This window comes from Triticum urartu, chromosome 2A (genome assembly GCF_056163025.1).
Source record: "Triticum urartu cultivar PI428250 chromosome 2A, HENAU_Tu73, whole genome shotgun sequence".
Taxonomy (NCBI): Eukaryota; Viridiplantae; Streptophyta; class Magnoliopsida; order Poales; family Poaceae; genus Triticum; species Triticum urartu.
Window position 1 is genome coordinate 6,406,389 of NC_141874.1, and position 16,047 is coordinate 6,422,435.

The window sequence follows — 16,047 nt, forward strand, 5'->3', positions numbered from 1 at the left end:
TCCACGATTTGAATCGCGGCGAGTACGACTCCATCAACCGCGTTCGTGTAACGCTTCCGCTTAGCGATCTTCAAGGGTATGAAGATGTAATCCCTCTCTCTCGTTGCTAGCATCTCCTAGATTGATCTTGGTGACACGTAATTTTTTTTTGAATTATTGCTACGTTCCCCAACAGTGGCATCATGAGCTAGGTCTATGCGTAGATTCTATGCACGAGTAGAACACAAGTTGTTGTGGGCGTCGATTTTGTCAATTTACTTGCCGTTACTAGTCTTATCTTGATTTGGCGGCATCGTGGGATGAAGCGGCCCGGACCGACCTTACACGTACGCTTACGTGAGACAGGTTCCACCGACTGACATGCACTAGTTGCATAAGGTGGCTAGCGGGTGTCTGTCTCTCCCACTTTAGTCGGATCGGATTCGATGAAAAGGGTCCTTATGAAGGGTAAATAGAAATTGTCATATCACGTTGTGGTTTTGGCATAGGTAAGAAACGTTCTTGCTAGAAACCTATAGCAGCCAAGTAAAAACTTGCAACAACAATTAGAGGACGTCTAACTTGTTCTTGCAGCATATGTCATGTGATGTGATATGGCCAAAAGGATGTGATGAATGATATATGTGATGTATGAGATTGATCATGTTCTTGTAATAGAAATCACGACTTGCATATCGATGAGTATGACAACCGGCAGGAGCCATAGGAGTTGTCTTAATTTATTGTATGACCTGCGTGTCAAAGAAAAATGCCATGTAATTATTTTACTTTATTGCTAACCGTTAGCCATAGTAGTAGAAGTAATAGTTGGCGAGACAACTTCATGAAGACACGATGATGGAGATCATGATGTCATGCCGGTGACGAAGGTGATCATGCCGCGCCTCGAAGATGGTGGTCAAAAGGCGCAAGATGATATTTGTCATATCATGTCACTTTATGATTTTCATGTGATGTTTGTCATGTTTACATCTTATTTGCTTAGAACGACGGTAGCATAAATAAGATGATCCCTCGCTAAAATTTCAAGAAAGTGTTCCCCCTAACTGTGCACCATTGCGAAGGTTCGTTGTTTCGAAGCACCACGTGATGATCGGGTGTGATAGATTCTAACGTTCGCATACAATGGGTGTAAGCTAGATTTACACATGCGAAACAGTTAGGTTGACTTGACGAGCCTAGCATGTACAGACATGGCCTCGGAACACGGAAGACCGAAAGGTCGAACATGAGTCGTATAGTGGATACGATCAACATGAAGATGTTCACCGATGATTACTAGTCCGTCTCACGTGATGATCGGACACGGCCTAGTTGACTCGGATCATGTATCACTTAGATGACTAGAGGGATGTCTATCTAAGTGGGAGTTCATTGAATAATTTGATTAGATGAACTTAATTATCATGAGCATAGTCAAAAGGTCTTTGCAAATTATGTCGTAGCTCACGCTTTGGTTCTACTGTTTTAGATATGTTCCTAGAGAAAATTTAGTTGAGAGTTGACAGTAGCAATTATGCGGACTGGGTCCGTGAACTGAGGATTGTCCTCATTGCTGCACAGAAGGGCTATGTCCTTAATTCACCGCTCAGTGTGTTGAACCTCGAGCATCGTCTGTAGATGTTGGGAAACATCTGACATACACGTTTTTATGACTACGTGATAGTTCAGTGCATAATACTAACGGTTTAGAATTGTGGCACCAAAAGACATTTTTTGAAATGTCGCAGAACATATGAGATGTTCCAAAGACTGAAATTGGAATTTCAGACTAGTGCCACCGTCAAGAGGTATGAGACCTCTGACAAGTTTCTTAAGCCTGCAAACTAAGGGAGAAAAGCTCAATCGTTGAGCATGTGCTCAGATTGTCTGAGTACTACAATCGCTTAAATCGAGTGGGATTTAATCTTCCAGATGAGATAGTGAAGGTTCTCCATAGTCACTGCCACCAAGCTATTGGAGCTTCGTGATGAACTATAACATATCAGGGATAGACATGATGATCCTTGAGCAACTCGTGATGTTTGACACCGCGAAAGTAGAAATCAAGAAGGAGCATCAATTGTTGATGGTTAAACCACTAGTTTCAAGAAGGGCAAGGGAAAGAAGGGATACTTCATGAAACGGCAAATCAGTTGCTGCTCTAGTGAAGAAACCCAAGGTTGAACCCAAACCCGAGACTAAGTGCTTCTATAATGAGGGGAACGGTCACTGAATCAGAACTACCCTAGATACTCGGTAAATGAGAAGGCTGGCGAGGTCGGCATAAGTATATTGGATATATATTATAATGTGTACTTCACTAGTACTCCTAGTAGCACCAGGGTATTAAAATACTGGTTCAGTTGCTAAGTGTTAGTAACTCGAAATAAAAGGCTACAGAATGAACGGAAACTAGCTGAAGGTGAGATGATGATATGTGTTGGAAGTGTTTCCAAGGTTGATGTGATCAAGCATGGCATGCTCCCTTTACCATCGATATTGGTGTTAAACCTAAATAATTGTTATTTGGTGTTTGCATAGACATGATTGGATTATATTTATCGCAATACGGTTATTCATTTAAGGAGAATAATGGTTACTCTGTTTATTTGAATAATACCATCAATGGTATTGCACCTAAAATGAATGGTTTATTGAATCTCGATCGTAGTGATACACATGTTCATGCCAAAACATATAAGATAGTGATGATAGTACCACATACTTGTGGCACTGCCATTTGAGTCATGTTGGTATAAAACGCATGAAGAAGCTCCATGTTGATGGATCTTTGGACTCACTCGTTTTGAAAAGTTTGAGACATGCGAACCATGTCTATTGGTTTATACGCATGAAGAAACTTCATCGTTTGGACTCACTTGATTTTGAATCACTTAAGACATGCAAACCATACCACATGGGCAAGATGACTGAAAGGCCTCGTTTTCAGTAAGATGGAACAAGAAAGCAACTTGTTGGAAGCAATACATTTGATGTGTGCAATCCAATGAGTGTTGAGGCACGCAGTGGATATCGCTATGCTCTTACTTCACAGATGATTTGAGTAGATGTTGAGAATATTTACTTGATGAAACACAAGTCTGAATTATTGAAAGGTTCAAGTAACTTCAGAGTGAAGTTGAAGATCGTCGTCACAAGAGGATAAAATGTCTATGATATGATCATAGAGATGAACATCTGAGTTACGAGTTTGGCACACAATTAAGACATTGCGGAAATTATTTCACAACTAATACCGCCTGGAACACCATAGTGTGATGGTGTGTCCAAACATCATAGCTGCACCCTATTGGATGTGGTGCAAACCATGATGTCTCTTATCGAATTACCACTATCGTTTATGGGTTAGGCATTAGAGACAACCGCATTCACTTTAAATAGGGCACCACGTAATTCCTTGAGATGACACCGTATGAACTATGGTTTAGAGAAACCTAAGCTGTCGTTTCTTAAATTTTGGGGCTGCGACGCTTATACGAAAAAGTTTCAGGCTGATAAGCTCGAACCCAAAGCGGATAAATGCATCTTCATAGAATACCCAAAACAGTTGGGTATACCTCCTATATCAGATCCGGAAGCAAAAGGGATTGTTTCTAGAATCGGGTCCTTTCTCGAGGAAAAGTTTCTCTCAAAAGAATTGAGTGGGAGGATGGTGGAGACTTGATGAGGTTATTGAACCGTCACTTCAACTAGTGTGTATTAGGGCACAAGAAGTTGTTCATGGGCACCTACACCAATTGAAGTGGATGCTTATGATAGTGATTATGAAACTTCGGATCAAGTCACTACCAAACCTCGTGGGTCGACAAGGATGCATACTACTTCAGAGCGGTACGTAATCCTGTCTTGGAAGTCATGTTGCTAGACAACAATGAACCTACGAGCTATGGAGAAGCAATGGTGGGCCCGGATTTCGACGAATGCCTCGAGGCCATAAAATCCGAGAGAGGATCCATGTATAAAAACAAAGTATAGACTTTGGAAGAACTACTTGATGGTCGTAAGGCTGATGGGTGCAGATGGATTTTAAAAGGAAGACGGACAATGATGGTAAGTGTCACCATTAAGAAAGCTCGACTTGTCGTTAAGATGTTTTCCGACAAGTTCAAGGAGTTGACTACGATGAGACTTTCTCACTCGTAGCGATGCTAAGAGTCTGTTGGAATTATATTAGCAGTTACTGCATTATTTATGAAATCTTGCATATAGGATGTCAAAACATTGTTTCCTTGACGATTTTCTTGAGGAAAGGTTGTATACAACCAGAAGGTTTGTCAATCCTGAAAGATGCTAACAAGTATGCAAAGCTCCGGCAATCCTTCTAAGCACTGGAGTAAGCATCTCGAAGTTGGAATGTACGCTTTGATGAGATGATCAAAGATTTTGGGTTTATAAAAAGTTTATGAGAAACTTGTATTTCCAAAAAGTGAGTGGGAGCACTATAGAATTTTTGATGAGTATATGTTGTTAACATATTGTTGATCAGAAATGATGTAGAATTTCTGGAAAGCATGCAGGGTTATTTGAAAAGGTGTTTTTCAATGGAGAACCTGGATAAAGCTACTTGAACATTGAGCATCAAGATCTATAAGGATAGATAAAAAAACGCTTAATAGTACTTTCAAATGAATACATACCGTGACAAGATTTTGAAGGAGTTCAAAATAGATCAGCAAAGAAGGAGTTCTTGGCTGTGTTACGAGGTGTGAGTATTGAGTAAGACTCAAGACCTGACCACGGCAGAAGAGAGAGAAAGGACGAAGATCGTCCCCTATGCTTTAGACGTAGGCTATACAGTATGCTATGTTGTGTACCGCACCTGAAGTGTGCCTTGCCATGAGTCAGTCAAGGGGTACAAGAGTGATCCATGAATGGATCACATGACAGCGGTCGAACTTATCCTTAGTAACTAATGGACTAAGGAATTTTCTCGATTATGGAGGTGGTAAAAGAGTTCGTCGTAAAGGGTTACGTCGATGCAAACTTTGACACTAATCCGGAAGACTCTGAGTAGTAAACCAGATTCGTATAGTAGAGCAGTTATTTGGAATAGCTCAAAGTAGCGCGTGGTAACTGCATCTACAAGATGACATAGAGATTTGCAAAGCACACATGGATCTGAAAGGTTCAGACCCATTGACTAATAAACCTCTCTCACAAGCAAGATATGAACAAACCCTATGGGTGTTGGATTCATTACAATCACATAGTGATGTGAACTAGATTATTGACTCTAGTGAAAGTGGGAGACTGTTGGAAATATGCCCTAGAGGCAATAATAAAATGGTTATTATCGTATTTCTTGTTCAAGATAATTGTCTATTGTTCATGCTATAATTGTATTAACCGTAATACATGTGTGAATACATAGACCACAACATGTCCCTAGTAAGCCTCTAGTTGACTAGCTTGTTGATCAATAGATGGTCATGGTTTCCTGACCATGGACATTGGATGTCATTGATAATGGGATCACATCATTAGGAGAATGATGTGATGGAGAAGACCCAATCTTAAGCGTAGCACAAGATCGTGTAGTTCGTTTGCTAAATCTTTTCTAATGTCAAGTATCATTTCCTTAGACCATGAGATTGTGCAACTCCCGGATAGAATGCTTTGGGTGCACCAAACGTCACAACATAACTGGGTGGCTATAAAGGTGCACTACAGGTATCTCCAAAAGTGTCTGTTGGGTTGGCACGAATCGACACTGGGATTTATCACTCCGTATGACGGAGAGGTATCTCTGGGCCCACTCGGTAATGCATCATCATAATGAGCTCAATGTGACCAAGTGGTTGATGAAGGGATCATGCATTACAGTACGAGTAAAGTGACTTGCCGGTAACGAGATTGAACGAGGTATTGGGTTACCGACGATCGAATCTCGGGCAAGTAACATACCGATTGACAAAGGGAATTGTATACAGGATTGATTGAATCCTTGACATCGTGGTTCATCGGATGAGATCATCGTGGAACATGTGGGAGCCAACATGGGTATCCAGATCTCGCTGTTGGTTATTGGCCAGAGAGCGGTCTCGGTCATGTCTGCATGATTCCCGAACCCGTAGGGTCTACACACTTAAGGTTCGGTGACGCTAGAGTTGTTATGGGAATTAGTGTGCAGTTACCGAATGTTGTTCGGAGTCCCGGATGAGATCCTGGACGTCATGAGGAGTTCCTGAATGGTCCGGAGGTAAAGATTTATATATGGGAAGTCCTATTTTGGCCACCGGAAAATGCTCAAGATTTTTTGGTATTGTACCGGGAAGGTTCTAGAAGGTTCCGGAGTGGGGCCCACCTGCATGGGGGGACCCACATGAACGTGGGTAGTAGCGGCAAGGCCCCACAACCCCTGGTCAAGGCACACCAAGATCCCCCTTAGAAGGAATAAGATCATATCCCGAAGGGATAAGATCAAGATCCCTAAAGAAGGGGAATAACAATCGGTGGGGAAGGGAAATGATGGGATTTCTTTTCCCCACCTTTGCCAACGCCCCAATGGACTTGGAGGGCAAGAAACCAGCCCCCTCCACCCCTATATATACTGGGGAGGCGCATGGGAGCCGCACCCCTTCCCCTGTCGCAACCCTCTCCCTCCCCAACACCTCCTTCGTAGTAGTAGTGCTTGGCGAAGCCCTGACGGAGAACTGCAAGGTCCACCACCACGCCGTCGTGCTGCCGGAGCTCTCCCTCAACTTCTTCTCTCCCCTTGCTGGATCAAGAAGGAGGAGACGTCCCCGGGCTGTACGTGTGTTGAACGCGGAGGCGCCGTCCGTTCGGCGCTAGATCGGATCTTCCGCGATTTGAATCGCCGCGAATACGACTCCATCAACCGCGTTCGTGTAACGCTTCCGCTTAGCGATCTTCAAGGGTATGAAGATGCAGTCCCTCTCTCTCGTTGTTAGCATCTCCTAGATTGATCTTGGTGACACGTAGAAATTTTTTAAATTATTGCTACGTTCCCCAACATTAACAATGCCAATCCTTCTGGGTAGCTGGTCTATGATTGTTGTGTTCCTATACAGATCGGGTATATCACATATCTAGGCCCAAACAGCAGTCCTCCCGGACACCGCCAACGTAGGAGACGACTGGCCGTCATATTCATCATTGAGAAAAAACGTGAAACTATGGAAGATCGTGTTGTTATCTACCTCACCAAATCTGGATCATGGGCCAAACTCCAGTCAAACTTTAGGGTTTCGTTTCTTTCATGGGCCAAACTCCTTAGTGGTGGGCTGTCACGGCTGTATGCTGCTACAAACACCAAAATACATGTGCAGATGGCGTGGGCCCTTCGTCAGGCTTGCTGACGGGCGGTCACTTCTTGAGCTGGCCAAGGCCGGCCCTGGTCGGATTATATAATGCCAGGGAGAAAATAAACAATGTTGATGAACAACAAGAAAATAAACAACGTTGATGAACAACAAAAACAGCACATGTGTGTTCCTAGCACAGTTCACACATCGATCGCACCACACATGTGCTATGAGTGAAAGACTTTTGGTTAGCTTCCGAGGAGCAGGGAACTACAAGTACTCCCTTAGTCCGAAAAAGCTTGTCCTAATTTTGTCTTTCAAATAGATGTATCTAGCACTAACTTGGTGCTAGATACATCCATTTAAGAGACAAACTTTTTCGGACGAAGGGAGTACTGATTAAGCAAATCGACCTTCTTATGTTAAAAAACTATACGTATTCTGACAGATAAAGTAACATAGTAAATGACACCCTGGTCTAAAGGATAGATGTGTCTTATATATAAAGCAAGGCGCAAGCCTATTTCGAGTCTAAAGGATATAGACATCACAATACGCCATTGACGGCATATGTGTTATGTTAACTAGAGTATTCCCTGTACTTTATTGTAGAATTGGTTGATTAAAAAATCTGTTGATAAAATGAGAACCAACATTTAAAATTCATATGAATTATTACATTCTATAACTGTAAAATATTTAGTAATTGAATGGAAAATATTTTTTCATGCAAGGTTGAATGTAGTGGTGGATTTTTTGGGAAATACCCAATGGGTCTTGGTTGTATATCCACCCTATATGGGAATTTTTTTAATAATTAAACAAAAAATCAAAATAGTTAAGAACTATTTTTAGAATAAACTTGACTTACTTGCACACTAGTATGTAAATTTTTATTAAAAAAAACCAATGTTGACTTCACGGTGAAAAGGAGAAAATTTATTTCCTCATTATAGGTCACTATTCATGCTATTTTGACATAAAAATTTGTCTTGTTTGAAAAGAGGTCAAAGAGAAATTTTCTTTTTCTGGAACTTATCTCACGAGTACAATGAAAGGTCAAATTTATTTCAATAATATTTTCAGAATTTTTTGACTTTTTGTTGAATTACTAAAAAAATTCTATGCATGTTGAGGCGAGCCTTATCTAGTTCATAATTGTATGATGAGGATATGAGGTGACATCTATGCATGTTAAGATCAATAAGTTTGTGAGAATTACTCTCTTAGATATATACGTATAAGATATGAGTCTAAACCACCACCGATGTATACATCAGTTACCATGCGTCCACTAAGTTCACGGGTGGACGTATACTTGGTACTCCCTCTTATCCAAAATAAGTGTGATGGTTTTAGTTTAAATTTGAACTAAAACCACGACACTTACTTTAAATCAGAGGAAGTATATATCTTAAGCAAGCGAAAAAAAGTTAATACTTCATAATTTTGGTCACTACCGATCGACCTCCGCCTCAACGACAAGAAACATCCTCACAACTCCCAAAAGAAAACAAAAAAGCTGTTAAAGACTGGACAGCACTGCAGTGATGTGGCAAGGTAGTTTGCGCTCTTTCTATTTTTCTGGAGGAAGAGGTACGCTTTGCATGTTTTCAGTTATTTATTGTATGCATATCTTCACCAAACAAGCACATGCGCAGGATTGATATATGTGCGGGTGTGTGTAATAGCATCTCCAGCCGTTGGCCGCCCACGAGGTATAAAAATCGCCGCCTGGGGGCGAGCTGGTGGTAGAATCGGCTCTGGGGCGGTTGGGCATTCAGCCGTCGCCCCCAGGTCGCCGCCGATATCGGCCCACTTTTGGCAAAAAAAGGCCCGATATCGGCACGAATCGACCCATATTCAACGTGGTTTGGCATGGTTTTTGTGTCACATATTCATCACAGTTTATCAATAAAAATCAAATAGTACAACAACAAATAGTTCAATACAAATTATATAGTTCAGGAAATAAAAACTCATATTTCATCACAAGTCGAGCTACGCGTCGCCCTTGATACTCCATAGGTGCCCCACCAGATCCTGCTGCAGTTGTTGATGCATCTGTTGATCTCGGATCTCCTGACGCATATTGAGGTATGCAGTCCAGGTTGCCGGTAGCTGGTGATCAACTTTGGCTAGAGGACATTGCCTGTAGTTTGGTTCAGTGTCAAACACTAGCTCTTCCTGCTCGCTCTCGATGATCATGTTGTGCAAGATGACACAACAAGTCATGATTTCCCACATTTAGTCTTTCGACCAGGTCTGAGCAGGGTACAGGACAACAGCAAATCAAGATTGGAGCACACCAAATGCCCGCTTGACATCCTTCCTGCAAGCCTCCTGCACCTTGGCAAAATGAGACTTCTTGCCTCCTGGCACAACGTTTGAGATAGTCTTCACAAATGTAGACCATCTTGGATAGATGCCATCAGCTAGGTAGTACCCCTTGTTGTAGTGCCGTCCATTGACCTCGAAGTTCACCAGAGGAGAATGACCTTCAACAAGCTTGGCAAAGACAGGGGAGCACTGCAGCACGTTGATGTCATTGTGAGTTCCTGACATACCAAAGAAGGAGTGCCAAACACTAGTAGAAAAAGGGTCAAACGTGAAGCACATTAGTGCCGGTTTGTATTTGAGCCGGCACTAATGTATACATTAGTGCCGGTTCCAACGGCTAGCCGGGCCGCTTTCATTAGTACCGGTTCGTGGCGAACCTTTAGTACCGGTTCGTGCCACGAACCGGTACTAATGAGAGTGGTGGCAGGATGTTGTCAGTCTGGGGCCCCTCCAGCACCTTTAGTACCGGTTCGTGGCACGAACCGGTACTAAAGGTCGTCCTACATAAACCCTTCGTCCACCTGAGCTCGCTCTGTTCTTCCCCTTTCCCCTCTCCTCTCTGTTCTTCCCCTCTTCCTCTCAAGCTCATCACACATTTTGCCCAAATTTTGTCAAGATTTGAAGGCCCCCATCCATTGAAATGATCACAAAGGTTAGCAACTTTGTCCTTTCATCTCTCATTGCTAGATTTACTCTTGCAATGCTTTATATAGTGATTAATTTGTGAGTTTAGTAATTTGGGAGGAAATATATATATGTGCTAGTATTTGATTTATATGCAATTTGAGGTCAAAAATAACACTTGGTTTGCATATGTAGGTGTGGTTTACTTAGTGCCTTATAAATCTCTGTCGTAACCACTGTCGATCGCCCGCACCGTCCCGTCGCCGGCACCACCTTGTGGTGAGCCTCTTTGTTCATGAAATTTTATATAAAAATTGATGTTTGTGTGATTTGGATATATAGTTACTCGTATAATTATCTTACCCGTACGTTGTTTGTTATACATATAGTGCCATGGTTTTGATATCCGTCCCCGTCGGCCCTCATCCTTGTTATGATTCGGATGTGGTATATATATTCTCTTTTAAAACTAGTTGCATTTCGTGTTTATGACAAATTATGCCCATCAAGTTGACATAGAAATTTTTTCTAGGAGGTATGTGAACCGGAAATTCCAACCGACCCTATTGTTGAGAGGTTAAATTTAGTTGAAAGAGAAAATGAGTACTTGAAAGAAAAATTGAAAAGAATTGAGGGGGAGAAGATGGAATTGGAGTTGCATGTTGCCGATGTCATCGATGATCACAAGATCAAGATGGAGAAAATGCGCTTGAAGATTAGAAAGATTAGAAAATATGCCATCGATAGTGAGGCTTGGTATCATTATGCTGTTGGATCCATTGTTACCTTAGTTGCGATCTTATCGCATATGTTTTTGCATTTAAATGCTTTAGCTAGAGAGTTATTTGTTTGTTGCATTTAAGTGTTGTATGAACTTTATGTATGAACTTGTATTAATTTGGTCTATTCGGTGTTGTGTAATGAAGATGAGCCGGCAATGGATGTACGATGAACGATGCTCTCCCCAGTTCGTTGAGGGCGTGCATACTTTTCTGATTGCGGCTGAGGCAAACAAGCGGGCGGATGGTTTTATGCCTTGTCCACCTGCTGGCTGTAAGAATGGTCACAATTACTCTAAGTCAAGAACCATTCACGTCCACCTGTTTGAGTCCGGTTTCATGCCCCACTATAATGTTTGGACCAAGCACGGAGAAAGAGGGGTTTGCAGATGACGCAAGGAGCGTATGGTTTGGTCTAAGCGCAGATGGCATTAATCCTTTTGGGGAGCAGAGCAGCAACCATAGCACCTGGCCTGTGACTCTATGTTTGTATAACCTTCCTCCTTGGTTGTGCATGAAGCGGAAGTTCATTATGATGCCAGTGCTCATCCAAGGCCCTAAGCAACCCGGCAATGACATTGATGTGTACCTAAGGCCATTAGTTGAAGAACTCTTACAACTGTGGGATGGAACAGGTGTACGTGCATGGGATGAGCACATGGGGGAAGAATTTGACCTAAAGGCGTTGTTGTTCCTGACCATCAATGATTGGCCTACTCTCAGTAACCTTTCAGGACAGACAAACAAGGGATACCGCGCATGCACGCACTATTTGGACGATACCAACAGTATATATTTGGCTAATTGTAAGAAGAATGTGTACCTGGGACATCGTCGATTTCTTCCGAGCAGGCATCCCGTAAGAAAGAAAGGCAAGCATTTCAAAGGTGAGGCGGATCACCGGACGAAGCCTGGGCACCGTACTGGTGCTGATGTACATGATATGGTCAAGGATTTGAAGGTGGTCTTTGGAAAGGGTCCTGGTGGACAACCTGTTCCGAATGACGCTGACGGATGCGCACCCATGTGGAAGAAGAAATCTATATTTTGGGACCTGCCCTATTGGAAACACCTAGAGGTCCGCTCCGCAATCGATGTGATGCACGTGACGAAGAATCTTTGTGTGACCCTGCTTGGCTTCTTGGGCGTGTATGGGAAGACAAAAGATACACCTGAGGCACGGGAGGACCAGCAACGTATGCACGGAAAAGACGGCATACATCAGGGTCATGCAAGCTACGCTCTTACCAAAGAAGAGAATGAAATCTTCTTTGAATGCCTGCTCAGTATTAAGGTACCGTCTGGCTTCTCGTCGAATATAAAGGGAATAAGAAACATGGCAGAGAAAAAGTTCCAGAACCTAAAGTCTCATGACTGCCACGTGATCATGACGCAACTGCATTGAGGGGGCTTCTACCGGAAAACGTTCGATTAGCCATTGTGAAGCTATGTGCATTTCTCAATGCAATCTCTCAGAAGGTAATCGATCCAGAAATCATATCAAGGTTACAGAATGATTTGGTGCAATTTCTTGTCAGTTTTGAGTTGGTGTTCCCACCATCCTTCTTCAACATCATGACGCACGTCCTAGTTCACCTATGCGAAGAGATTAACATTTTGGGTCCTGTATTTCTACACAATATGTTTCCCTTTTAGAGGTTCATGGGAGTCTTAAAGAAATATGTTCATAACCGTGCTAGGCCAGAAGGAAGCATCTCCAAGGGCCGTCAAAATGAGGAGGTCATTGAGTTTTGTATTGACTTTATTCCTGACCTTAAGCCGATTGGTGTTCCTGAATCGCGGCATAAGGGTAGACTGGATGGAAAAGGCACGCTAGGAGGGAAACAAATAATATGTATGGACGGACATTCTCTCACTAAAGCACACTACACAGTTCTACAGAATTCCGCCTTGGTGGCTCCGTATATGGATGAACACAAGAATTTGCTACGCTCCAAACACCCGGAGCGGTCTGATGACTGGATTGCACGTGAACAAACCAGGAGTTTCGCCAGCTGGTTGCAAGCACGTACCATGCATGACACCTCTATTGAAGATGACCTGTACTTGCTGTCCCAGTTACCATCTTCGAATATAATGACTTTCAAAGGGTACGAGATAAATGATAATACATTTTACACGATCGCCCAAGATAAGAAGAGCACCAACCAAAACAGTGGTGTCCGCTTTGATGCAGAAACCAAGACGGGAAAGGAAACATATTATGGTTATATACAGGACATATGGGAACTTGACTATCGACGTGGTTTGAAGGTCCCTTTGTTTCGGTGCAAATGGGTCAATATGACACGAGGCGGGGTAACGGAAGACCCGCAGTACGGAATGACAATAGTGGATCTCAACAATCTTGCGTATGCAGACGAACCATTCGTCCTAGCCAATGATGTGGCACATGTTTTCTACGTGAAGGACATGTCTACCAAGCCAAGAAAAAGAAAAGATAAGGAAGCGAATGCATCGTACGATGAGCCAAAGCGGCACATAGTTCTTTCTGGGAAGAGAAACATCGTGGGAGTGGATGACAAGACAGACAAGTCAGAAGATTATGAAAAGTTTGATGAAATTGCTCCATTCACAGTGAATATTGACCCGAGCATCCCGTTAAATGATGAAGATTTTTCATGGTTACGGTGCAAAGGGACACACGCGAAGAAAAAGTTTCACACCCAAAGATCTGGGATGTGATCGGCTTCACTAGCTATCATCACTTTCTTCTGTGTTTCACACCCAGAAGGGAATCTCTGTAAAAGTTAGGGTAGTTAATTATGTGTTTTGGCATTTGAAACGCGAAGAAATTTTATGTGCAAACAAATTCTTTCATGCCTTTACTGATTTTTAAAGTTAAGTTATTCACAAACTAGTGATTCACACTAATTTCAAATAATTCAAAATTTAAACTATTCAAATTTGAAAACTACGAGCACTAACAGAAAGTTTGTAATTTTTTGTACCTAAAGCTTTTTTTACCTAAAGCAAAAATATTCACAAAGAAACTCTAAATACACAAAAAAAACAACTCAAAAATAAATAAAGCAAAAAAAATAAAAAAGCCTGCATACTAGGCTAGAGCGGCCTGCATACGACTAGAAACCCAACCAGTTGTTGGGCCAGGATGCAGGCCCGCAAAGGCCCAGTAGGCCCACGGGGCAGCACAGCACAGGTAGGCTCAGAAGGCCTGCATTTGAGAGGAGCTCGAAGGAGCAGCCGCGGCTGGGTTTATAAACCAGTGCGGCTGCCCTTCGCTAGGCGAGGTGAGACTAAACTTTGCGCCCCTCGCCTGGTAGCGCACCCCCTTTAGTACCGGTTGGAGCCACCAACCGATACTAAAGGGGGGGCCTTTAGTACCGGTTGGAGCCACCAACCGGTACTAAAGGGGGTCGCTTCCCGCCGCTTGGCCTGGCCAAAACAGGCCTTTAGTACCGGTTGGTGGCTCCAACCGGTACTAAACGTGCCTTCTATATATACAACACTTCAAAATTTCGTCAGTTTTCATCTCTACCTCTGCTTCTTCTCCTCTGCACACAGTCGCCCGCTGTCCCCGCCGTCTCCATATCCCTCGTCGCCGCCCCCGTCGCCAGCCCCGTCGCCGCCCCGTCCCCGTCGTCGCCGCCCCGTCGTCCCGTCCCCGCCGTCCCCGTCGTCACCGCCGCCCCGTCCCGGCCCGTCCCGCGTCGTCACCGTCCCCGTCGTCGTCGCCGCCCCGGCCCGTATGTCCCCGTCCCCGTCGTCGCCGCCCCGTCGTCGCCGTGCCCGTCGCCGTCCCCGTCGCCGCGCGCCCCCCGTCGCCGCCCCCCGTCGCCTCTCGCCTCGCCGGCCGGTGAGCGCGCACACACACACATACATTTTTAGTTATAGATTTTTCTATTTTTCAGAAATTGTTAGACATTTTTCTGTTTTTTTAGAAATAGTTAGAAATGTTAGAATTGTTAGAATAGTTAGAAATGTTAGAATTGTTAGAAATGTTAGAATTGTTAGAAATTTTTCTGTTTTTTAGTTATAGAAATAGTTATTAAAAAGTTAGAATTGTTAGAAATTTTTCTGTTTTTTAGTTATAGAAATAGTTATAAAAAAGTTAGAATTGTTAGAAATTTTTCTGTTTTTTAGTTATATATAGCATTGTTAGAAATGTTATAAAAATTGTTATAGAAATAGTTATAAAAAGGTTAAAATGTTAGAAATGTTATAGAAATGTTAGTTATATATAGCATTGTTAGAAATGTTATAGAAATGTTAGAAATTTTAGTTATCAAAATCCAATCATTAAAAAAATGTTACTTTTTGCGGGCATATAGCTAGTATTTGTTGTCGACGATGCCCGGCCTGCATCCTCGCCGTCGACACGTCCGCGACGATGTCCAGCTGATCCATGTCCGGGACTGGGCTCCGCCGGGCTGGCACTGGGAGGTGCTGCCTGGAGGGGCGCGCCGCTTGATGAGGAACCCGGCCCCGGGTCCCGTCGTCGACCCTGATCTCGTTTGGTGGCGTTCGCGTGGGCCAGTTTCGGTGCGGAGGGAGCCGGCCCCGCCGGAGGTGGTACGTCGTCGTGTCAGGGAGGAGGACGAGCATGTCCATCGCTACATGGTTGCGTTAGAGGGCGGCAGGTTCTCCAATACCTGACAGTTTCTTCAGGGATCTCACTTCAGCTATGATCCTGTGAGGGTTCCTTCTCTTTGGGTGTCCACCGCCCGCGCCGCAGGAACCGCGAGTGTCCTAGATTCTTCTGTAGTATTCGATCTTTATTAGCTACCTAGCCAGTGATGTATTCGAGATTATATATTCGAGACGATGTATTCGAGATTATATATTATTCGAGACGATGTATTCGAGATTATATCTGTTATTCGAGACGATGTATTCGAGATTATATCTATTATTCGAGACGATGTATTCGAGATTATATCTATTATTCGAGATTATACTAAATTGTTTTATATTTCTTTTGGCATAGTTAAATAAAATCTATGGCGGACAATACCGACAGAGACAGAGAACAGACCATGTTCGATATGATACGC